Source organism: Eubalaena glacialis, chromosome 4 (assembly GCF_028564815.1).
Source record: "Eubalaena glacialis isolate mEubGla1 chromosome 4, mEubGla1.1.hap2.+ XY, whole genome shotgun sequence".
NCBI classification, from domain to species: domain Eukaryota; kingdom Metazoa; phylum Chordata; class Mammalia; order Artiodactyla; family Balaenidae; genus Eubalaena; species Eubalaena glacialis.
Genome location: NC_083719.1, coordinates 31983745 through 32010353, shown reverse-complemented (window position 1 = coordinate 32010353; position 26609 = coordinate 31983745). Strand labels below are relative to the sequence as shown.

Genomic DNA, 26609 nt, shown 5'->3' with positions numbered 1-26609 from the left:
AAAGAATAAAATACCTAGGAATAAACCTACCTAAGGAGACAAAAGACCTGTATGCAGAAAACTATAAGACACTGAGGAAGGAAATTAAAGATTATACCAACAGATGGAGAGATATACCGTGTTCTTGGATTGGAAGAATCAACATTGTGAAAATGACTATACTACCCAAAGCAATCTACAGATTCAGTGCAATCCCTATCAAACTACCAATGGCATTTTTCACAGAACTAGAACAAAAAATTTCACAATTTGTACGGCGACACAAAAGACCCCAAATAGCCAAAGGAGTCTTGAGAGAAAAAAACAGAGCTGGAGGAATCGGACTCCCTGACTTCAGACTATACTGCAAAGCTACAGTAATCAAGATAATATGGTACTGACACAAAAACAGAAATATAGATGAATGGAACAGGATAGAAAGCCCAGAGATAAACCCACACGCCTATGGTCAACTAATGTATGACAAAGGAGGCAAGGATATACAATGGAGAAAAGACAGTCTCTTCAATAAGTGGTGCTGGGAAAACTGGACAGCTACATGTAAAAGAATGAAATTAGAACACTCCCCAACACCATACACAAAAATAAACTCAAAATGGGTTAAAGACCTAAATGTAAGGCCAGACACTATAAAATTCTTAGAGAAAAACATAGAACATAGAGAACACTCTATGACATAAATCACAGCAAGATCCTTTTTGACCCACCTCCTAGAGAAATGGAAATAAAAACAAAAGTAAACAAATGGGACCTAAAGAAACTTAAATGCTTTTGCACAGCAAAGGAAACCATAAAAAAGACGAACAGACAACCCTCAGAATGGGAGAAAATATTTGCAAATGAAGCAACTGACAAAGGATTAATCTCCAAAATTTACAAGCAGCTCATGCAGTTCAATATCAAAAAAACAAACAACCCAATCCAAAAATGGGCCGAAGACCTAAATAGACATTTCTCCAAAGAAGATATACAGATTGCCAACCAACACATGAAAGGATGCTCAACATCACTAATCATTTTAGAAATGCAAATCAAAACTACAATGAGGTATCACCTCACACCAGTTAGAATGGGCATCATCAGAAAATCTACAAACAACTAATGCTGGAGAGGGTGTGGTGAAAAGGGAACCCTCTTGCAGTGTTGGTGGGAATGTAAATTGATACAGCCACTATGGAGAACAGTATGGAGGTTCCTTAAAAAACTAAAAATAGAACTACCATATGACCCATCAATCCCACTACTGGACATATACCCAGAGAAAACCATAATTCAAAAAGACACATGCACCCCAATGTTCATTGCAGCACTATTTACAATAGCCAGGTCATGGAAGCAACCTAAGTGTCCATTGACAGACGAATGGATAAAGAAGACGTGGCACATATATACAATGGAATATTACTCAGCCATAAAAAGGAACGAAATTGAGTCATTTGTAGAAACGTGGATGGATCTAGAGACTGTCATACAGAGTGAAGTAAGTCAGAAAGAGAAAAACAAATATCATATATTAACGCATGTATGTGGAACCTAGAAAAATGGTACAGATGAACCAGTTTGCAGGGCAGAAGTTGAGACACAGATGTAGAGAACAAACGTATGGACACCAAGGGGGGAAAACTGTGGTGGGGTGGGGATGGTGGTGTGCTGAATTGGGCGATTGGGATTGACATGTATACAGTGATGTGTATAAGACTGATGACTGATTAAAAAATATATATATGTGATTCATGGGAAGAGGTCAAAATATCCACATTCACAGGAGTTTGCAAGAAGTTGATTCCAACCCTCATGGATGACTTTGAGGCGTTCAAGACTTTGGTGGAGGAAATAAGCACAGATGTGGTGGAAATAGCAAGAGAACTAGAATTAGACGTGGAGCCTGAAGATGTGGCTGAATTGCTGCAATCTGATGATAAAACTTTGATGGATGAGGAATTGTTTCTTACGTACAAACAAAGTGGGTTTTTGAGATGGAACCTACTCCTGCTGAAGATGCTGTGGAGGTTGTTGAAATGACAGCAAAGGATTTAGCATATCCAGCAGCAGCAGGGTTTGAAAGGATTGACTCAATTTGGAAAGCAGTTCTACTGTGGGTAAAATGCTATCAGCAGCATTGCATGCCACAGGGAAATCGCTTGTGAAAGTAGGTGTCAATCAATGCTGCAAACTTCATTGTGTCTTATGTTAAGAAATTGTCACGGCCATCTCAGCCTTCAGCCACCACCAGCCTGATCAGTCAGCACCCATCAACATGGAGGCAAGACCCTCCACCAGCAAAATGATTACAACTCTTGGAAGGCTCAGATGTTTGTTAGCATTTCTTAGCACCAAAGTATTTTTTTAATTAAGGTATGCGGTTGTGTTTTTAGACATAATGCTATTGCACACTTAATAGACTACAGTATAGTGTAAAGATAACTTTTATATGCACTGAGAAACCACAGAATTCTTGTGACTCACTTTATCGTGATACTGGCTTTATTGCTGTGGTCTGGAACTAAATCAGCAATATCTCAAGGTCTGACTGTACAATATATAAATGTATCAGGTCAACACATTGTACACTTTAAATTTACACAATGTTATATGTCAAAAATATTTCAATTAATCAAAAAAGGAAAAATAGCAGCTAACACTGTTATATGTCAGGCACTGGTCTAAAAGTTTCCATTTATTAGCTTATTTTAATCCAGTTGTCACAGGACAACAATTCTATGAAGTAGATACTATTATGTCTCCGTCTTACAGAAGGCAAAATCGAGGCACAGAGATGTTGAGTAATTTTCCCAAGTTCACAGAGCTAGAAAGTAGTAGAACTGAGGTTTGAACCCAGAGAGTCATGCCCTAGAACTTGTGCTCTTACCCACAACAATCTTGATTGCCTCAAATTCTTAGAGCTCCAAGAAGCTTCCTCTCGCCTCAAGGCTGTCACATCTGTTTCTCCTATGTGCTTTAGTGATTCTCCAGTAAGGGCTTAGAAATGCACATTGACTGCTTCAGATTGGGAGGGTGCCATTTCCCACACTGCAGCATTATTTTTCTGGTAATTATTTGGTACTTATCTATGTAGATTGTGGAAGTCAGTGTATTACTAAGAAAAATGTCAGGTTCATAACAAATTCCAGGGCAGAAAAAAATATTTAATCAGATGTGCTTATCAAGGCTCTTTTCCCCCTTTCAGAAATGTCCAGGCTGCTTTTAAGCTGATACTGTCCCCCTCCCCTGACTAAAGCATTTGACAAACCCACTGGGTTACATAACTTGGTGTGAACTCGCTTCCTCCGGTCATAGGAGACTATGGTTCTCAGAGTGTTGACATGAACATTTCCTGTCCTTCCCAGCTAATGCAGAACAGCCTTTCCAGGAAACATGTGCTTTGTGGAGTCTGCCATTAAGAGCGCACTAAGTCAGCCTGAGAATGGGGTGTAGTTAAGTATGATTAAAAGTAGAAGATTACAAATATTACAAAAATATTATAACAGGAAATGGAAAAGAGCGAGAATTATGAGGAAGGCAGCTCTTGTTGGACTTTGACCTCAAAAAGAAGGTACCTAGTTACATGAGAAGCTAAAGGGATGCGGTGACCATAAATCACCATTAAAATTCACATTAACAAAATTACATTTATAAAAATTGGATGAGAAGAGGGAATGCTACTTGGATTCTGGTATAGTCAAACTAATTAGTATTCTTTTCACAGGCAGAGGATGGGATTTGTACAGAGATGCTGCTGACATATTAATGGCCATTGGTGAACAGCACCAAATGGTTTGGTGTAACTACTAGAGATGAATCAGCTTCTTAATTTGCCACATAGACATGAACCAAGAAAGATTATCTTCTAAGACACTTGTAGCCAGAATCTGGCCTTAACTTAGTGCCAGGTTGTAAGAAAAAGATTTGAACATTTGTGAGCCTCAAAACCATGGGTGGATAGCCTATGACAAAAATCCAATGACAGCATGAGAGATGAGTTTTAGTGAAATAATATGTGGGTAGGGTTGTAAAAAGCAGCTTCTAAACGTGGAGAAAAAATTAACCCTTCCTTTCCTTCTCCCCTAACCTGTCTCCATACACACCAGGGTTTCTCCTTTATCCCTATCCACTATAAAGAAAGGAAAGGACAAGCATCAGCATGCTACTTCAGCAAGGCTGCTGATGTCCACTCAAAATGTTTTGCCTGGAGACCAGAATTCTGCTTCCAACCAAGATGGAGTAACAAGGACCAGAATGACTCTCTCTCTCTCAAAACAACCCAAACCTTTCAAAGTATGTGAAACAATGGTGTTCAAGATATTGAATATCAGGCAACAAAGGATAGTGATCTATGTGAGACAGGAACAAAACCAAGTGAGACCTGTCATTGTCCCAACTCACTGCTTTGAGATAATTTACAGAGCATAGTGCAGGGAAGGGAAACCCAGAGGACACCCTGGGTTGAGGCGATACATCTAAGATACAGAGGAGAACAAAGCAGCTGGAGTTCTCAGGGAAGAACACTAGAGGAGAGAGAGATCCACAGAGAGGAAACTCCAGAAAGATGCTCCTTTGAGTGTATTTAGCTGATAAGTTCAGGTGTGTGATCAACTACTGGAAGCCAGAGGAAGAACCATCCAAAAGGGCAAGAGGTGACAATGTTCAGCTCCCATATGAGGCCAGAAATAATGCCTATTCTTACATTATAGACTGAACACCATCCTGATTCATGTGGAATGGGTGGGGTACACAGATGGGTCTTGCCTCAGTAGTGGGGAGTAATTAGCTTTAATCATTGAACACTGAACACTGTTCCACTCCCACCTAACAAATCTTAAAAAGCATATCCACAAGGCTCAAACTCTTTCCAAGTAACTCTGTTGGAGTTTAACTCTGTCCCAAAACAAGCTAAAAATGTTTATAGGAATACAAAAATATCCAACATCCAACAGGGTAAAATTCACAATGTGTAGCATCTAATAAAAAAGTACCAAGAAGCAGGAAACTATGAGGAGAAAAAGCAACCAGTTGGAACTGACCCAGAATTGACAATTACCATGACTCTATTTCATATGTTTGAAAAGTTAAGTAGAGATGTAGAAGATATAGTAAGGACCCATACTGAACTTTTAAAGATGAAAAGTACAATGAATGAGATGAAAAATGCACTGGATTGGATTGATAGCTGGCTGGACATTTTAGTGGAAAAGATTAACAAATGTGAAGACAGAGCAAGAGAAATGATCCAAAATGAAGTACAGAGAGAAAACTGAATTAAAAAACAAAGAAATAAAACAGAGCATCACTGAGCTGTGACAACTTCAAGTGGCCTAATAAATGTGTAACTGTAGTTCCCAAAGGAGAAGTGGGAGTAGTAGGCACCTTCTAGGATGGCTCCCCCAGTGATCCTTGCCTCCTGGCATTCATGGCCTTCTTTAATCCCCACCTATTGAGTGTGGGATTCGCTTATTACCTCACTTCTAATAAAGGAAATATGGCAGAAGTGATGGGCTATAAATTCCAAAATTAGATTACAAAAAGATTCTGGATTCTATCTTGGGAGTTCTCTCTCTCTCACCCTCTGGGATGTCCTTTCTCTGGAGAAGCCAGATGCCACATCATGAGGCAGTCTTGTAGAGAGGTCTACCTGGCAAGGAATGTAGGCTGCCAACAAGCATGTGAGTGAGCTTGGAATCAGGTCTTCTGACATCTGCCAGTAGCTCCTTGATTGTAACTGCATGAGAGCTTCAGAGCTAGAGGCACCCAGCTAAGCTGTGCCTAGATTCCTGACCCACAGGAAGTGTGAGATAATAAGTGTATATTGTTTCCAGCTGCTAAAGTTTGGAGTTATTTGTCACACAGCAATAAATAACTCATATAGAAAAAATATTGGTAGAAATGATGACCAAAAAGTTTCCAGATTTGGTGAAAACTAGAAACCCACAGATCCAAGAAACTCAATTAACTCCAAGCACAAAAACAATGAGGAAAATCACAGTAAGACACATCATAATCAAATTACTCTAAACCAGAGACGATGAGAACATCTTAAAAGCTGTCAGTAAAAAAGACACATTAACAAAGATAAGGATGGCAGCAAATTTCTTGTTAGAAATAATGTAAGCAAGATGTCAGTGGAGCAATACCTTAAAGTCCTGAAGCTGTCAATAGCAAAATTGTCTTTCTAAAACAAAGGTGCAATGAAGACTTTCAGACATAGAAAAATTGACAGAATACATCACCAGCAGACCAGAACTTCATCACAAGAAGTGTTAACAGAAGTCCTTCAGGCAGATGGAAAATGATACCAGATGGAAATACAGATTTATGCAAACAAACCAAGAAAACTGGGACTCTCATACACTGCTCCTAGGAATGCAAAACAGAACAACCACTTTGGAAAACAGTTTGGCAGTTTCTTCTTCTTCTTCTTCTTTTTTTTTTTTCTTTTATGTGATTGTTTTTCACTTTATTGAGATATAATTGACATATAACATTGTGTAAGTTTAAGGTGTTGATTTGATACACTTAACAAGTTAATTTGATACACTTGTATATTGCAAAATGATTACCACCATAGTGTTAGCTAATGCGTAATAGCTAATTCTTTTTTTGTGGTGAGAACGTTAAAGATCTACTCTTTTCACAACTTTTCGAGTATATAATAATTATTAACCAGAATCACTATGCTGTTCATTAGATTCCCAGAACTTATTCATCTTATAACTGAAAGTTTGTGCCTTTGACAAACAGCTCCCTTTGTAATGAACCAAACTAACATTACATCTGAATGGCAATACAAGCTTACTTCGAGTTGTAAATGCTTCTTTTGTCATCTTGAAACTGTGATGAAACCAGGAAGGGCGAGGTCATCCCATGTTCATCACATATGTTACATGTGTAGGGTCTTTGAGGTGCTACCATCACAGTTTTGGTACTGCTAGTGTTAGAAGACTCTCTCCATTCCTGGGAAGACCGCCTTTCTTGACTCTTTGGGTGTGGAAGTTATTAGGGGAAACAGTCATTAAATTAGATTTTCAGACAAATTCCTGTGCCAGGTACCACATCTGGTTCTTTTAAGAGTTTAATTAGCATTCCCTATGAAGTGCAATTAAAAGAAAACAGACAAGAATTTTAATGAGATTCAAAATCATCCTGGGTCCACCAGTCTTGAAATGACATTGGACGTGGTACCACTCCTAGAGGCAATTAGGGGGCAAGAGAAATGACAGGGGCTGTGCAGCTGCCAGGGAAGCAGCACTCCACAGGCTTCCCCAAGGCCATGGGAGGAACAATGCAGCCAGAAGGCAAGTCACCTGGTTCAGGTGGAGGTAGGTACCTACCTTAGCAGGGAATTATTCCTCTACGGCTGGGGATGGCCCTCATGTTACTCTGCTAATAGTTTCTTCCTATATGTAACTCAGTATACATCACTGTTCCTAAAGTCCTTGTTCCAGGCTCTGTGCTAAGAATGTCACTCGTATAAATTCTTCACACCAACCTTGATAGGTAATATATCAGCCAGGGTTGCATTTGGCTGCGTGTGGGTTGTCTTAACAGGCGGCAGCGTCCTCCTCTTCTCCTTCCTTCCCTGCCTCTCCTCTCTCCCTTCTCCTCCTCCCGCCCCTCCTACCCTGTTCTCCTCCCCCTCCTCCCACCCTATCCCCCTCCCCCTATCCCCTCCCCCTCCTCCCACCCTTTCCCCCTCCTCCTTCTCCTCCTCCTCCTTCTTCTTCTCTCAATATAACAAGGAACTCAGGAATAGGCAATCCAGGATATGTGCAACTGCTCAAGGAGCAAGGCTTCTTAAGCCTCCTTGTTCCTTCGCTCCTAGGGTGTGACTTCATTTCTCAGTGGCTGCTCCATCTCTGAGTGCCATGGCACGTTCCAGGCAGGAAGAGGGGGGATGTGAAGAGCAAAAGCATTTGCCAGTTGAATCTGTCTCCATCGGGAGAGCCCCACTCAATGACATCTGCGTGTGTTCATTTACCAGAACTGAGTCACATGGCCACCCTAACTTTATCCAAGTCTAGGAAACAAAGTTCTAACAAAATATCACAAAACTGAAGAAAATCATGCTTCTGAAAAGGAAGAAAGGGAGCATAGACTATAAGTAGGAAATAGCAGCACCTTCAGAGGATGATATTAATATCCCTGTTTTACAGATGAGGAAACTGATGTTGAGAGGTTAGCAAAGTCAGAAACTAGCGGAGATGCGGTTTGAACCAGCTGCCTAGCTCTGGCCTCTGTGCACTTTATCGCTACAGCAGAAACCACCTGCTCTGAGCGCTGGGCCCCTTCACGTCATTGGTAGTGACATTCCATAGAAACAGATACGAGGATGTTCTGGCCTCCTTTTTTTGCAAGATCAATAAAGATTGTTCTTCCAGTGACTTCCTTCCTGTAGGTAAGTCAGCAAATTTTATACCACATATATGCTAATAAATTGATTCAAGCTTTACTGGAATAAGTATTGGGCTTTGTTTCATGTTGTGCTATTTGCTTAAGAAATGCAGGGTTTCCCCTACCTCTGGAATTAGGAACAAATCTCAACTGTGTCTTATTCATGGAGTAGGCCAAAACATATCTCAGTTAGTGACCAGGCTGTGAGAATAACCTAAATTCCCTGTTTAAGACCAGACCTGTGAGTTCACCAAACATGTTATGCCTGCTGTTTTCATACCAATGGGGGACTGTTTCCTCACATGGAGAGATTGAATTTGTAGGCCTCCCTGTTACTTTTATATAAGGTGATGGGTGAAAGAAAAGATACCAGTTTCCATTTCCTCCCTTCTCAGAAAAGGTAACAGACCCACGATCCCATAGACTCTCCTCTCAGTGGAAGCCCTGAGTTTCACGGGTATAGAACAAAGTAAGAGCCAAACCCGTTTCACCAGTTTCAAGGGCCACAGAGTTGGCACAGGCAAATTCCAGGCTCAACTCCAGCTCTTTGTACCGATACCAGGTCGTGTCTCCTTGGTGATAATCATGTCGGATCCCCATGTACTTTACAAGCCGCACATCTGTCATCTCTGGGATTCAGGAGTATGCAGGTCCTGCTATTACCCTCCTTGCTAAAGCATCATAAAGGCTAAGAATACCTATGTTTGAAGTTCACATATAAGGCACGTGTGTGTATGTTTATACTCAAGTAAACAATTTGTATATTCCTTTGTATAAAAGGAATCTTAATGATGCTTTATATGTGTGTGTAAATAGACAAGCATGAGTGACAACAGGAAAGTGTTCAAGCTACTAAAGACTGTTGGCAAAATACTAAAAATTCCAATTCCTTATTAGATTTTTTTTCCCCCTCAGTTTGTAATGTGGGTGTCCACAGTGCTCACATTAATTGGATAAGTAGCAACTCTCCTTTAACTTGGTGTCCACTAAGGGACAACATTAAATTAGCATTTGATTGAGTTTGGTCCTGAATTTCAGGATTTTCTTTCATCTGTTGAAGAGGCCATGTGGAAGGACTGTACCGTTTGAGCCGAGGAGATATTTCTTGTCTCTGGTTTGGTTTGTTTGGATATTTTTGGCAGCGAACACTTGTGTTTGTTTGCATGTTTATAAAGTGGCCTTTATTTCACCCTGTGTGAACTTGACATTTCGCTTTTAATATAAATAAATTGCAAATAAAGCAGTCGTCATTTAACCCTGTGCCAACCAGAGTAGCTAAATACAAAAGCCGAAAGTCTAGAAGCTTCCAAACACGTCTGCTTTTGTTGGAATGACAACCTCCCTGCAGTAGCACAAAGCTAAACGGTTCAAGGAAATGGTAAAGGACAACTGTGTTTTCAATTTCCTAGTCACTGCCTCAATTGTGGTTCGCAAGAATAGTAATCAAGCCGTTTTGACATCTTGGCTTTGTTAAATGAGCTTAGTAATAGAAGCCCATATGTTCCTGGTTCTGAAGTCATTGGGCAATGACTTCTGGTCTCTTTTCTCCCTCCCCTTAAACTCACACAAACATACTACCTGTGTGTGTTTGTGCAAAAAACCTAACTTTTTGAGACTTTTTCTCACCTGTGGAATGTTGGTAGTATTTCTCTTACAGCGTGGTTATGAAGATAAAATGAATTATGAATGTCTTGCCCTGTGTCTGGAATATAGTACATTCCCAATAGATGTGATATCCCTAAGTTTTCTCCTGTCTCCAGGTCTGACTTCATGGGCATGTGACCTGTAGAGCCATATAGGGCCCCTGCTTAGAACCACCCGTGCACTTGCCTTTATGCTCTGCTGTCATTATCTTGAAATTCTTAATACTTTTTGAACAAGAAGCCCATCCACATTTCCATTTTGCACTGGGCCCTGCAAATTATGTAGCTCATCTGCCTATCCATTTTTGTTCTTCCTCCTCTTTTTCAAACTTTTTGGGTTTGCATAATTAGAAGTTCTCTTTGCTGGCGGGATGGATACGTTCTGTCAGTTGCACACAAGGTGCTCTGGTGGCCACCTTGCTGCCCAGGGCTGAACTCCATTTTCCCAACCTTGACCTAGGCTTTTCCCTTCTTTTGCACAATGTGGTCACCACGCTTCTGGCTGAGGTGCACGTGACTAGGTCGGGAAGTAGCTTTCAACAATAAAGCTTTTCTTAAAGACTCTGCCACAACTTCTAGCTGACTCAGCACTCAGTCGCATCAAAAGGCCCCATCAGGAGTCAAATTGTCAGGTCACTGGGGGCTTTGATTTCATGCTCTGTTCCTCAATTTTCTCCATCAGAGGTAGAGCTAGATTCTGTGAGGCTTGAGCTTACATAATTTGGGGGTCCTCTCAAAAAAAAGTACCAAATTTCAAATACAAAATTATATCCAGGGCCTTGTAAGGGGTCCGTTGGTACTAGTGCAGGAGCTGGAAGATGTGCTTCCTTAGCTTCCCGGGAGTCTGCCCCACTTCCTCTCTTATGGATCAAGGAGCTTTCTGTTTTCTACTCGTTCTGCTTATGGAAACAGACAACAGTCAATGCTATACGCTGATCAATCCATTCCCACCGCGTCGCTTCCTATACGTGGTGACATGAAACCGTTCAGGGACCTTGAGCAGAGCACATGAACGTTGGGATCACTCGGGACAGGGCCCCCTCTCGATCCAATTCTGTAACTGACTTTACCTGTTCCTGTTCTTTGACACCAGGCAATTGCCAGAGGCTTGTTCATTTTTGTCCCCAGCTCTGCGCCCTTCCCCGAGCTTCAGGCATGTGTGTGCACTGACCTCCTTGACACCTTCATAGGAACCTTCTCTTTCCCTTGCTCTCCCCCCTATCCATCACAGTCCTACTGCTTCTTTCTTCAAAATAAACCTCAACTCCAGGGTTGTTTTTTTTTCTTGGATTCCCACTGCCACCAGCCCAGTCCAGGTCACTCAACCTCCTCTATGGCTTTCCCAGAACCACAAATGTCCCACTTGAATACAGTCTCCATTTAGCACCCAGAGTTATTTGCTAAAACCTAAATGGATCCTCACCATCCCTGATTGAATAGCCTCTAACGGCTTTTCCTTGGGCTTTATATAACATTCTATTCCATGGTGCACAGAGCCCTGTGTGCTCTGCCTTCAACCTCATCTCCACCACCCTCCTCTCTAACCATGCACCTGATTGAGGCCCCCGACACACCACACTCCGCTCTTCTGTTTGTGGGGTCTCAGCTGAGATGCCTGAGAAAACTTTCTAGGGACCACTTCAAGAGTGTAGGTCCAGGGCTTCCCTGGTGGCACAGTGGTTAAGAATCCGCCTGCCAAGGCAGGGGACACGGGTTCGAGCCCTGGTCCGGGAAGATCCCACATGCTGCGGACCAATGAAGCCCATGAGCCACAACTACTGAGCCCGTGTGCCACAACTACTGAAGCCCCTGTGCCTAGAGCCCGTGCTCCGCAACGAGAGAAGCCACCACAATGAGAAGCCCGCACACCGCAACGAAGAGGAGCCCCCGCTCCCTGCAACTAGAGAAAGCCCGCGCGCAGCAACAAAAACCCAACGCAGCCAAAAATAAATTAATTAATTAAAAAAAAAAGTGTAGGTCCACCTCTTCCATTATCACTGCACCCTGTTTGTTTCCTGTATAGAACTTACTATTTTTAGAAATTACATACTGTTCTTGTTTGTTCATTCACTTGTTTATTGTCTATTCTTCCATTAAGTTGCAAGCTCCTTAAGGTTAAGGATCGTGTCTGTTTCTTTCCCCAATGTATGCTACATGCCTGGGATACTGACCAGAGGAAATAAGCACTAAATACATATTTGTTAAATGAATGAATGAATGAGCTACCTCTGAACACTGAACAGACCTTATTGTACATTTATCACAGTGTACCGCAATTTAATATTTCCATGCATTTTTCCTTGCTTGACTATGAGCTACACAGGCAAGTTATAAATAATAGGTACTCTCTGTATTGCCAGCATTCAACACAATGCTTGGGATGCGCGTAACCTACTAAGTACACAATTCATGCATATTTAGTTAAATTAGCTGCCAAATTATTGATTATTATTCTCAACTTAGAAACATTCACTGGAACATTCACAGGAGAGGTGATCACCTCAGCCGGAGGAGCAGATGACAGGGAGAGAATTTCTAGAATTACCCAGGAATAGGAGAAACAGATGTTATTTCCACAGCAGTAAGTTAGGTACTTGAAAGATACTTGAGACAGTAGATAACACCAGGCCACAAACTGCAGTGCTAATGGAGTGTGTTACTGAAGTTTATGTAAAGGAAAAGTTTCAACCGCTCCCTAAACCTATCAGCACTGTTACCTGTGATATTCATTAGGTTAGGATCTAATTCATGCAATAGGTTTCCAATAAATGTTCATTGATTTAATGAAATACCAATTGGCATTTCTAAATGTTTTTAATCTGATGTAACTGTATCTCTCCAACCAAGTTACAATCTTATTTATAGTAAAACCTTGGAGTTATAATTGCTATTTCTTTGAATTCTCCATAGCAATGCCCCATATTTTTCATAGCAAGAGGGCTCAGTAAGTATTTGTTGATTGATACATACCACGTTTCCACACTATATGCCAAGGCAGAAAACCAGGCACCTCATTGTTATTTAAAGTCGCCTTCTTGCTAATTCCTTAACTTGAAAAGGATTTTACCTATCACCTGGTGACACCATCACTTTACTGACTCAGAAACAGTCTAGAGAAAGTGACTTGCTAAAGTGATACCATGGTGTAAACTAGGCTTCAGGCTTCTCAACTTGGGGTCCAATGTTTATTCTACTCTCGAATGCTGAGTGTGTGGCTGCAGAAGAATAAGAAAGAAACTGAAATTAGATATGATTTACTTAAGTTACAGATTATTTAATGAGATTTTTAAGCATTGAAAAGTATTTTTATTTTATCAATTTCATCAGTGAGAGCACAGTAATTATTCCAAAGTTAATGCTAGATGAATTTGCCTTGTAAAGACTCCATTGTTTTGAAACAGGGAGGAAATGTACAGACTTAGACTGGCTATGTTTCATAGAGACAATATTTGTGACATGATACTATCCCATTATTTTTCATAAGCCATAATTCATCTTAAAGCTTTAATTAGGATTATTTTATCTTTCTGCAAGAGGAAAAAGGCATTTTTTCCCCAAGACAAATAAATAGCTAGCAGGAAGTGCTTAATTATGAAGATAGCTTTTAACCTTTGATGTACTGTCTTTTCCTGATTTTGATAAATATTAAAAATTAGAGTAAGCCCCAGTGTGAGATATAGAAGGACTTTGAGTAAAGACCCTCAGACAATCTGCATTTGCCCAGATGACCAAGGCTGACCACACTGTTGAAAGATTTCGCTCCTGCTGGAAGGGTGGATGCTCTATAATGCTAAAAGGCCCCAGAAGAATAATTTCCCACAGCTCTTTGGGGAGGTTTGCTCTCCCCGCCATGATCAGGCTGCCAGCCCAGGGGGTTATTAGCCCTGGCTGCACGTTGGTATTATCTGGGGAGTTTTTAAAAAAATATCACCCAGACTCCATCCCTGACCAATCCAGTTTGAGTTTTGAGTATCTGCATTCTAAACATTTAAAATATTTGAAATGACATGAATGTGTGATGTAGTCTGGTTTGAAAACCATTGTTCTGAATGGGTTCGTCTGCCCAGATGGAGCCCCTCTTTCCCAGTTCCTGCCCAGGAGGGAGAAGAACCCACATGAAGAATGAAGAGGCTGGTTCTACAAGATCCTGCTTGTTTTCTCCAGTCTTGAGCTGAGGAGTGGGGGAAAGAACAGTGGGTTCCACTGTGTGTGCCAGGAGGATAGATTTTGTTTTGTTCTGTTTTGTTTTTCTGCCAAAGGTACTAAAAGAGAATAGAGGCCTCCACTATTTCCCAGAGCAGGGTTTTTCAACCTCGGCGCTGTTGATATTTGGGGCTGGATACTTCTTTGTTGCAAGGAACCGTCCTGTGCATTGTAAGGAAGTTTAGCAGCACCCCTTTACCCACTAAATGCCAATAGCACTCCCCTCCCCAAGTCGTGACAACCAAAAACTGTCTCCAGACGTTGTCAAATGACCCCCAGTGGGGTGGCGGGTAGGGCGTGCAAAATCACTCTTGGTTGACATATTTTAAAGATACAGCAGCAGAAGCTCTGATGGAGAATTTGGTGGTGACTGGGAGGGCATGGCTTTTGTAAGTACTGGCAAAGGAAGGCAAGTATGGCTGTGTCAGTGAAGACATTGATAGAGATGGGGATTTTGGCCAAGGCAGCAAGATGAACCCTGAAGGTGGTCATAGTGGTGTGACTGTGGGCTAGAGGATGGTGGGAGAGACCTCAGCTGGTCATACTAAGGATCTGGATTAAGGGAGCAATGCCACGCAGCCAGGAGGTGGTAGCAGTAACAGACTTCAGGAAGAGGGAAGATGTTGGTTCAACCTTGGGGCTAATGGAGTGAAACATGGGAGGCTTGTAGAAGGGTTGGGAGGGGACTCGAATGCCACTTTTAAAGGACAAAAAAGTTGTATTTGGACTGTAGTTGGACTACTGAGGACAGCCAATGAGAAGGAGCGATCTTTGATAAGGTGGGGACCCCTGGATGGTAAGTTAATGGAATGAAAAGAGGAGCAACTTTGTTTTGAAATCTCCTGAAGATTTATTTAACACCACAATGAATGTTTCATTAGTCATAGGTATTAAAGGAGGACCTTAAAGTTACACCACATTTCCTTCCACTCATAAATTTAGTCGTATTTACCTACCTCACTCTCCTTAGATAAAAGAGGAGAAAGAGGTTAGAGAAGATAAGAGGGAGCAATTGCCAAAGCCTACGAGATTAGTCCTGACTCCACAATTTGAATCATAGAATTCTACCATTTAGACTTGGAAGGGACCATCACTTTATCTGTGCTTCTCTATGCCATTCTCATACAGGAAGATCCCTCATTATGCCTATACTGACAAAGGGGATTATGGCTTTTGGCAAAACAATGGATAATACTATATATACACACATATATTTACATTTGTACAGTAAACTCTTTGAAACAAACAAAATCAACTCAGTAACACTTTTCAGAGTTGGTTCACATATTCACCAGGTTTCCCAGGTTTAGGGAGCAAATGACTTTATTTTTATACAGAATCATGCATTTTAAAGCAGAAAGTGATGTCGGAGTGTTAGAGGCTATCTGGTCCATCAAATATCAATCTTAATAAAAACTATGGACTTATGAGAATGTTGCATTAACCGATTCTAACCTCAACAATGCATTTAGCTAAATACAAGGACTGTTAAAGTGTGCCTATTCTTCAAAGTAAAAAAAAAAAAAATTTCCATTAGCTATTTTCCCTTCTGATATACATAACTACCATTTTACCATTGCTCATTCAGTGAAGTAGGAAATGCACTGTAAATTCATCATCTTCAAGTGTTTCGATGGAAATAAACCAGTGGCCCCTTGGGAAAATGGTTGAAATGTGTTTAGAGAACCCTACACCAGGGTTTAGCTGCTCACGGCCCAGGTCCCATATCACGTTGCAAACAGGCTGCTTTTAGACCAGTTCAGCTTGGACTTCCTTTTTTTTAAGGTTATGGAAGCTGAAGGTTGAAAAGGCAAACAGAAAAAAAAAAAAAGAACACACACTCATTTTCTTCAGCTTAGAGATAAGCAGGAAACCCAAAGAACGTGTTCTTAACAATAAGACCTCAGTAATAATACTGAATAGAAATTCACCCAAGTGCATCTGACAGAAGCCCAGGCAGGCATCCAGGAGATTCTAGGGGTGAGCTGCTGAGTCACTCACTGTACGTCTTTTTCCTCATCTGTACGTTGGGGATGAAGCCTGTATCACTATGAAACTATGATCTCATTTGTCTATTTTTAAAAAAATGTTTATAAATGCACAGATTATGTCTGATAGAAACATCCTTTCTAGAGACAGAGGTAGGGTTGATGCACGGTCCCATATTCTGATTGGCAAGTTGAAAGATAATGTTGATATCATCATGATCACCTCTAAGTCAATTCCAAGTTTGTGACTCTTGTTACCTATACTACTGCATATAACCCCATGCACCTGACTTTACCAGTCTTCCAACAATCCTGGTTCTACCACTGGCTTGCTGTGGGATTTGGGGAATGTTACTTACCCTCTCTGGGCATTGCTTTCCTTGTATGTCAAATGGAGAGGAGGAGATTTAGTCTTCATAAGAATCCTAGGAGGTAGCTACTAGGATTATCATCCCCATTTTACAGATGAGAAAACACACAGAGAGGTCAAGTAATTTCCCCAGAGTCACAGAGCAGCCAGTGGTGAAGCCAGGATTGCAGTCCATGCACTGAGCACAGCCCTTGCCCTAAACCTCTATGTGGTGCTGCCTCTGTGCAAAGCTGTAAATACAGCTCGATGTCTTTAAAACGATTGGCCTTCTTTGAGGGAATGTGCTGGATATCCAAGTCAGAGATGCTCCTCTGCCCCTTTGTCCCATCCATGGGTCTGGGAGTTAAAAAACTGGAACTAGTGAATTCACTTTCTTCTGGGTAGAAGCAGTACAAAAAGTGTCTGTCCCATCCCCCAGGGCCCCAAGTATCCAAGCTCAGGGGCTGCATTATCACATTTGCATTTTTGCTACCTCAAATATTAAATTATGCTTGTGTTTACTACATTCAGTAAACATGCACTGAGTACCCACTATGTGCTTGGGACTTTCAGAGTCTGCAGGAGAACAGTGTAAATAACCAATGCCTGCCCTCAGGAAGCCTAGAGTATTGAGATTAAAGACCACTAGGTCATACACAAGAAAATATAAACAACCATAGGGTAATAGCTGGAAGATGTGAAGTGAGTTGAGTTTGGGGATGGGATTCAGCCTGGGGAAGGCCAGTTCCAAGTTGATTCTGACCACAGCATTGAAGAGAGAGGGGGCCATCCTGGAGGACTTGACTTGCTTTGCATAATAAAATGCTTCTGATATTCACATTCAATTCTGAAGGTCAGTCTCTGGAAGTATTAGAATACCAGAGAGTTTCCCCCCTGGGGGTTAAATTGGTGACTATCCTGTTGTGAGAGATGGAGATTGCTTCCTCCAGATGTGCTCCCGAGCTCCTTGAGCCTGGTTCAGCCCCTTCTCTGTTCTCCCGTGTCACCCAAGGCACGTCTCCACATTTGTCCCTTGCACATATGTTATAAGGATCTGTTTAAAGGTCTCCTCTTGCCCTGGCATTTGAAGGGACTGAGTTAAACCAGATCAAACAGGTTTCTGCTGAAAGCCTTCCCTGAGCTCTTGTGTATTGTCAATATGCAGCTTTCCCCAAACATATTTGACCCTACATCCTTTCAATACCCTTTCAATAACTCACAGGACTAGAATTCTGAAGAACACAGTTTTAGAAGCCCAGTGCTAGCTGCGGAGTAGAGAGAAATCGCAAGACAGGGTCCCGCCCTCCAGGAGCTCAGATTTTAGTGGGGAAGATAAAAGCCTCAAGGAGAAATTACAATTCAGTCCACTAAGTGCTAGATTCCAGGTATGTACAGGAATGTGGTGGCGGAAGGGTGTAGAGAAATAAGAAAACGTCAGAGAAGGCTTCAAAGAGAAGCTGATACAAGAGCTGAGCATTCGAGGATGAGTCGGCATCCACCAGGATAAAGGAAAAGGGCATGCCGGCTGATGGCACGGATGCACAAAGATATGGAATTAGGAAAGAGAAAGGCTCTTGGGGAGATTGCCACTAGATGTAGATGAAGCCTGAAGTACTACTTGGAAAATGGCTGTAAATAAACCTAGAAGGAAGAGGGCAAATGAGGAAGGAGACTGTGGGCCAGGCATTGTGTGTACATTTTAACTGGCAGTGTGCAGTGAGAAGTTACTGAACCGTGGAGAAAGCTCATCAACTTCCCTCTTTGAAAAGGAAGTTACAGAGTGGCCTGGAGGACAGATTGGGAGGTTGTAAAAAGACACAAGTGACTGGTTAGGAAACTATTGGACTATCCAGGTGAGAGATGATGGGGGATAACCAAGAAATCGGCAGTGGAGAAGGAAAAGTGTGAAAAATGAACAAATGATTAAGAGGCAGCTTTGACTTAGGAATGGAAGAAGGTAGATGAGTCAAAGATGACTCTGCAGTTTCTGGTTTGAATAACCAGGTGGCTGACTGTATCATTATCAGGAGAGAGAGGACCGGTAGAGGAACCAAGTCAGCTTGGAGGAGAAGACAGCAGCTTCCATTTGGCCATGTTGATTTTTCAGGTTTTTATGGAATCTACAGGTAGAATTAATGGTCTGGATTTTAGGCTGGAAATATATATTTGGGAGTTGTCAACCTACAAATAATGTCTCAAGCCATGGGAGTGGGTGAGATCACCCAGCAAAGTGAAATTGGAAATAAAAAGAGGATAGCCAAGTGCAGAACTCTGGAGAACAGATGCCAAGTGAGCCTGAAGGAAGAAGGAGGTCCCAGTGCAGTGGTGTGGCAGAGCCTCATGGAAATATGATCTGGAAATCAGTACCTAAGTGTTGTTCCTGATCCTCTCAGGGGTGCACTAACCCATGGAAGAGCTGTGCCATGGTCAGAACTCCAGGTCCATGAGAGAAAACTTGAGGTGACACCAGATCTGCCTGTACCTTTCACCTCTTCCTCCTCCCATCTTTACTCCAGTCCTTCAAGTTTGTGTCCTAGTTGACTGGTCCCTCCCTCTAAGGTCAACCTTCCTGCTGCATCCCCCCACTCTGCCTCTGTCCTTGTCTACTCCACCAGACCAGTGTTATCGTTCAGCATTAACCCAGGGCTGCTGGCCACTTTGTGAAAGGGAGCCTGCACTCTGCTCCTTCACTTACGTCCAGAGGACCAGGTGCAAAATAATCAGGAAAGGCATCAGAGTTTGAGTCTTAGATTCAGAAGTCTTCTTCATAGAAGCTGTCTCTAAGACCATGAATGCCATTGTCAAGGTAGAGTTTGGAGAAGGAGAGGGACAAAAAGAAATTTAAGTTAGCCTTTGCTTTCAGGGGACTAAGAGAGGAACAAGGCCAGCAAGGGAGGCTGTACGCTAATATTCAAGAAGATTGAAAAAGAACCAAGAGAACGTGGTGATATGGAAACCATGGGAGGTGAGAGTAAGTGAAGGAGGGGTGGTCGCAGTGCTGAATGCTGCAGAGTTTGCAGAAAATGATGAAAGCGGCTCTTTTGCTCCTTTCTTGTGTGCCCATTTCTATTCTCCTCTAACCTGAAAAGAACCTAATTATAGGAATGAGATCACTAGGCAATTTAACCTAACTCCTGACTTATGGGCTCCTGAAGGCACACCATGCCTTGCTTAACCTGTTGATTCTTCTCCTAGATAAAAAGAAGAATGAAGAATGAAGCAGTTAAAAAATGACTAGCTCCTTACCTCCAACAGCCCCCTTAGCAATCCTGCAGGCAGATCACACAGGCAAGATAATATCTGAAGAAAGAGTCAGCCAGTCTGCATGCAATGGATAATGATGCAGTATCCAACCTCCTGCCTCAGTGACTCACCGGGATTCTTTCCCCTTTTTTCCCTTTAAAAACTCTCATGGCTGAGCAGAATCTTCGGAGTTGGTCTCGGGACACGTGTCCACCTTCTCCCCAGATTGCTGGCTTTTCTGATTAAAGCACCTTTCCTTTCTATTGACATCTGCCTCTTGAATTTTTGGCTTTTGAGTGGTAAGCAGCTGAACCTGAGTTTGGTAACTGTGACTCGAGACGAGGTCAATGGATTTGGCAACACAGAAGTCATAGGCAACTTGCTAAAGAGACATGTCAGTCACAAGACGGCGGAGAACCCAAATTGTTGAAAGTAAAGGAAGTGGAGGCAAAAAGAAAGTTCTTTCCAGAAGTTTAATGATGGAGGAAACAGTTTTAATTCATTCATTTATTTAATTCTTAAGCATCTACTTGGTCCAAGGTACTAAGATGACCAAAAAAAATTTTTTTAAGTGTCCAAAGCTCCCCACAACACCAAGGAGTCTGCAATCTAATTGAGACAATAAGCTGCACATAAAAAATTAACTGAAAATACAAGACATTGAGTTTGCCATCTTCCCTACTCAGCCCTGTTGTCACTATAAACTTTCATCCCTCTGTGATTGCACCCACTCCCACAGTTTCAAGGACCACCTATGACACAGCCCTCTCTCTACTAACGACAACACGAAGCCACACCTTAGCTCCTGACCTGCCCTCCACTCTCCAGATGGGCACTTCTGCCTGCCCACCGAGGCCTTCCATCTTCACTGTTACTACTCTGCCCGAAGGACTATGTACTTGGGCTGGTGACCCTGTTAGTACTGGTGCCAGAACACTGACAATCAAATTTGGGGGCACTTCACCAAAAATGCTTATCTTAGCTCTAGGACTTTAAGGCAATGATTTTCAAACTGTGTTAAGTGGAACCTCAGCATGGTCCCTGGTGTATCCTCTAGACTTGATTGACTATTTCCTTTCCCATGTTAGGAAAGTTTTCAACTATAATCACTTCAAATATTTTCTCAGGCCCTTTCCCTTTCTCTTCTTCTTCTGGGACCCCTATAATTCAAATGTTGTCCCAGAGGTCTCTGAGACTATCCTCAATTCTTTTCATTCTTTTTTCTTTATTCTGCTCCTCGACAGTTATTTCCACCATTCTATCTTCCAGCTCACTTCTTCGTTCTTCTGCCTCAGTTATTCTGCTGTTGATTCCTTCTGGTGTATTTTTCATTTCAGTTATTGTGTTGCTCATCACTGATTGTTTGTTCTTTAGTTCTTCTAGGTCCTTGTTAAACATTTCTTGTATCTTCTCGATCCATGCCTCCATTCTATATCTGACATCTTGGATCACCTTTACTATCATTACTCTGAATTCTATTTCAGGTAGATTGCCTATTTCCTCTTCATTTATTTGGTCTTGTGGGTTTTTACCTTGCTCCTTCATCTGCAGCGTATTTCTCTGTCATCTCATTTTGTCTAACCTACTGTGTTTATGGTCTTCTTTCCACAGGCTGCAGGGTCGTAGTTCCTCTTGCTTCTGTTGTCTGCCCCCGGTGAGTGAGGTTGGTTCAGGGGCTTGTGTAGGCTTCCTGGTGGGAGGGCCTGGTGCCGGTGGAGTTGAGTCCTTTCCCTCTGAAGGGCAGGGCTTTGTCAGGTGGTGTGTTTTGGGTGTGTCTGTGAGGTTAGTACTTTAGGCAGCCTGTCTACTGACGGGTGGGGTTGTGTTCCTGTCTTGCTGGTTGTTTGGCATGAGGTGTCCAGCACTGGGGCCTGCAGGCAGTTGTGTGGGGCTGGGTCTTGGTGTTGATATAGATACCTCCCGGAGCATGCACGCCGATTAATATTCCCTGGGCCTGGGAATTCTCTGGCAGCCCAGCGTCCTGGACTCTATGTTCCCACCTGGGAGGCCCAGGCCCAACCCCTGGCCGGGTAACCAAGAGCCTGCAAGCCACACAGTGCAGCCCAAGAAAAAAGAAAGAAAAGAAAAGAAAAGGAAAAAAAATGAAAAGAAAAAAAAAAACAGACAAACAAAACCCAAGACAAATAGCAAAACCAACAGCAAACAAACAGCAGCAACAACACAACACACACACTCACACCACACACACTCACACACACAGAAAAAAGAGAGAAAAAAAACAAACAAACCAAAAAAACTAAGGGAACAGACAAACAAACAAAAGAATTTTAATATGAGAACAGTCAACAAGGACTAAACTAAAAAAAACAAAGAATGAAAAATAAAACAAAAACAGAAAGCAAGCAAACAAACAAAAAAGCAAAGAAAACATAAAATATACATATAAAAACAATGGAAAAAAAGAAAAAACAAAGAACAAAAACAAGAAATAAAACCACAAAGCAACAAAAAAGTAAAATAAAAATAGAGAAAATTTTAAATTATATATATATTTTAAAATTTTTTAACTCATAAAAATTTAAAATAACAGGTAAAAAATAATAAAAGCAACACCACCAACAACTGAGCAAAAAGAAGCAAATAAAAAAAGAATAATAGTAATAAGACTATTTTCCTGGGGCCTCCTCCGTCAGTGTCCTTGCTCCCACAGTGAGCCAGAGCCTATCCCTGCCTCCCCAGGAGGCCTTCCAATACCTCTAGGTAGGTCTCTGCACCTGCCATGAGCACTGTAGGGGCAGCTCAGACTCTGACCTGGCCCGACTCCCACGTGTACCTGCCCCCAAAGTCCACTGCTGCAAAGGCGAGACTGGTCTCAGAGGTGGGAACACTTGTTGTCTATTCAGGTATGCCACAGAGGCAGGATTTACCCAGCTGATCTCGGGGATTTAATCCGTAGCTTGTGCAGCTACATGGAAGGATTTTCATTCCTCTTCCTTAGTCGCACCGCCCCTGGGACTCAGCTTTGGTTTCAACCCCACCTCTGCATGTGTGCCGCCCTCAGGTGTCTGTTCCCCGCCCAGGTGAGAGGGAGCAAAAGCAGTGGCTGCTTGGGGCACACTTACTCACGCAGGCCAGGGCAGGGGTACCGCGGCCACAAGTGGAGTGTCTGCAAGTTGCCTGCGACAGTGGAGACCAGCAGGCAGTTGGAACAGACTGTGGCATGCTCGCTCTGGTGGGAGCCCCTCCCGGTGTCCACAGAGGCAGGAGCTGGTGTGTGGGAGCTGTGGTGGCCCCAGCCCCCAACCTCTCAACAATGGTGCCTCGCTTTTCAGGCAGACCACGCTTCATCTAGGGGCATTCCTGGCCACGGAACCCCCCACTCCCGTCCCCTCTGTTGTATTCACGCAGCCAACAGTGTTGCTCTCCCCAGATCTGTTCTCCCAACCCCACGCTTTAGCACTCAGCCCCTGCCAGCATCAGTGGACTCTCGTCCCAGGCAGGGGTGCCCAGGGCTGATCTCCAAGGAGGCTTTGGGATGGGCAGCACTCAGGCCCCTGGAGCCCATGCAGGTGGAGGAGACCCCAGCCCGAGGGGGGAGCAGGCCTGCTCAGGTGGGAGCCCTCCCAGTGCCCACGGAGGCTGAAGAAGCCAGCAGTTGGAGAAAGGGCTCCACCCTTTGCGTACCACTCAACAATGACACCTTGCTTTTATGGTATCTCAGACTTTTTCCTCAGACTTTCCTGGTTGTGAAGCTCCTTACTCCTGTCCCTTCAGGCTGTCTTTTCACAGCCAACAGCTCTCCCCTCCCTGGGTTCGCGCTCCAAACCCCACTTTCCAGCAGCCAGCTCCATTTCACAACAGACGACTCATGATTCAGCCTGGAATGCGCAGGGCTGCAGTGTAGACCATGCGTGCAGTTCTTACTTTGTCCTACCTTCCGCAGACTGTCGGCTGTGTTCTCCTTTGATCCCCCAAAAGTCCTTTTCTGTCCCAGCTGATTTCCCCACCGTGAGGGAGTTTTTCTGAGTGTGGAGACCTCCCCTCACCTTCAGTTTCCTGCCAGGGTTGCTGGTCCCTTTTATGATTCCTCTTTTCTTTTTTCCTTCTTTCTTTCATTCTTTTAGGTGTCGAAAGTCTTCCGCTAATGTTCAGCAGGTGCTCTATGGGAACTGTTCCACTTGTAGATGAATTCTTGGTGTACTTGTGAGGAGCGACAAATTCCACGTCCTCCTATTCCGCCGTCTTGACTCCTTCCCTGGAGTCAAGAGAAAGGAAAAGCCTTGAATTTTAAAACTCATATGTCTGACTCACTTTCTGTCCTTGCTCTTTGTTTTATAGCTACTTTATTTTATCTGTTTATTTATTTTTTTTATTTTTGGCTGTGTCGGGTCTTCGTTTCGTGCGAGGGCTTTCTCTAGTTGTGGCAAGCGGGGGCCGCTCTTCATCGCGGTGCGCGGGCCTTTCACTATCACGGCCCCTCCCGTTGCAGGGCACAGGCTCCAGACGCGCAGGCTCAGTAGTTGTGGCTCACGGGCCCAGTTGCTCCGCGGCATGTGGGATCTTCCCAGACCAGGGCTCGAACCCATGTCCCCTGCATTAGCAGGCAGATTCTCAACCACTGTGCCACCAGGGAAGCCCCCTTGCTCTTTGTTTTATCTGTGACCCATTTCTAAGTGATGCTCTTTCACTGGAAGCACAGCTCCTGGGAAGCCTGCTCTTCCTCCCTCTCTTGACCAAGGTCTGGGTGAGGTTTAGGACCCAAAAAGGGGCATGGAAGGGCACACCCATTCCTCATCTGGGAAATCCAGGCATCTCTCGGTAGGATGGTGATGATCATTGCTATCTCAAAGAGGGTAGTGAGTGCAAATTATCTCATATTTTAACAAATAAGTATTGAGGGTCTACTATGGGCCAGACATTGTGTTGGGTGCAGTTGCCTGCCCTCGAGACAGTGAGTTATTACAATAAAGTGGAAATGATGCTACAATAAGAATAAACTACCGTTCTCCTCTAGGGAAACACAGAGAAGGGGCAGGCAGCCAGGGGCTGAGGGAGTTAGAGCTGCTGTCAGTCCTTTGCCTTCATAGAGGAGCTGCAGTTAGCCCCTGAAGGATGTTGGGGGAAGGAGAGGAAAGGGCCCAGTGAGGTGGGAGTAGCACAGAAGTGATTCACTGTGGCTGAGAGTAAGAGTGCTGACTTTCGCTGTGGTGGTAGCCACTGGGAAAGTGTGCCTTCAAACACAAGGCTATTTATATTTTATCCCTAAGGCAAAAAGGAACCAGTCTTAAAAGTCCCAGAGCCACTGCCACCCATTCATCTCTTAGAAGGATCCCACCACGTGATTCCTGGATGCAGCTGTAGAATGCATGTCCATCTAGATTCTAATATAGACCAGTGCTTCTTGACCTTTCTTTCATTATCATCTCCCTAAGGAGCCTTTTGAGACATTTTTTTCCCTAATCACTTTGCTGCCTCCCATGAAATTTTAATATCACAAAAATGCTGTTCAAGTGTTCAGGTACTATAGACATACTGTGCTTTATACATAAATGATTATGTGTTTTCATTCCCCAAGAACTAGTTTTCACCTCCTGGGGAGTGATAACGTCTCTCAAGTTCAGGTTCCGTAAGTGCTTGCCCACTCTTTCCAACCCCACCCCCCCGCCCCGCTCCGCCTCTTCCCCCCTCCCATGCTCAGGATCCAGCTTGTCATTTATCAAAATCCTATCTGGATTCCCTCTTAATCACTCCAGCACAGGTGTTCTCAAGCATTTGGGGCTGGGTAATTCTTTGTTGGAAAGGGGAGGTTGTCCTGTGCCTTGTATGACTTTGAGCAGCTTCCCTGGCCTCTGTCCTTAGATGTTAATAGCACCCCCCGACCAGTTGTGACAACCAAAAAATGTCTCCAGACATTGCCTGTGTCCTCTGATTGAGAACCACTTCTTTAAGGCTTTAGCTGCACGTTCTTCTGCTCTTGCAAAGCAATATTTGCAAGCACACTAATTTTTCAGTCCACAAGAGATGGCATCCTTGGTCCAGAGGGGTCCCGGAAGGGAAAGCCCCTGCCCCTTGCTTTGTAATCCTCTCACCCTACAAGCTACTTCTGTGTCTTTTCCTTATGCAACACTGAACTCTCCAGCTCAGACCTCCAGGTCCTGAGTTGATAATCTCATTACAGCTAATCCTGTTTACAGCCGTTCTCTTGGCAGAACAATCTTGTCAGGACCGAGGCTCTTTCCTTGCCATCCACTGTGCTTTCTGCTCCATTGTTCCTGGGGATGGTGGCCTGGCTGCATATAAGCTTTCATTGATAGGGCCTATCCTGTTTACGAGGAGTCTGCAGAAGGGCCCCATCAAATACTTCCATCCCTTCCTTCAATAAATGGCTCTCTTTGATCTGTGCAAGGCAAAATAGTGTTTGTGAGCAGCTGGGCTTCCTCTAGCTGATGATGGGGACATCCTGTCCCAGAAGACTCCCCAAAATAACACTTTTTGAATTTCAGAATATTTTCAGGTTTCTCTTTTTTTGTAAGCATTTTTCTTTTTTTGCAGGGTATCTCTTTATGGCAAGTAAAGAAAGGGGCTGGGGCTTCCCTGGTGGCGCAGTGGTTAAGAATCTGCCTGCCAATGCAGGGGACACGGGTTCGAGCCCTGGTCTGGGAGGATCCCACATGCCGCGGAGCAACTAGGCCCGTGAGCTACAGCTACTGAGCCTGCGTGTCTGGAGCCTGTGCTCCGCAACGGGAGAGGCCGCGACACTGACAGGCCCGCGCACCGCGATGAAGAGTGACCCCCGCTCGCCGCAACTGGAGAAAACCCTCGCACAGAAATGAAGAC

At 43.3% G+C, this 26609-nt stretch overlaps 1 long non-coding RNA gene across 4 annotated transcripts in view; it reads left to right on the top strand.

The window, feature by feature from the left end:
* Positions 1-26409, top strand: part of LOC133090779 (uncharacterized) — a 258562-nt gene extending 232153 nt beyond the window's left edge. For 3 of the 4 annotated variants that reach the window (XR_009700808.1, XR_009700807.1, XR_009700806.1), the window contains one exon: positions 26325-26409. This is a non-coding gene — a long non-coding RNA (uncharacterized LOC133090779). Of the gene's footprint in view, positions 1-19763; positions 19794-26324 lie in introns of those variants that run through there. The other variant, XR_009700809.1, reaches the window with a different exon arrangement.
* The last annotated feature ends 200 nt before the right edge of the window (positions 26410-26609 follow it).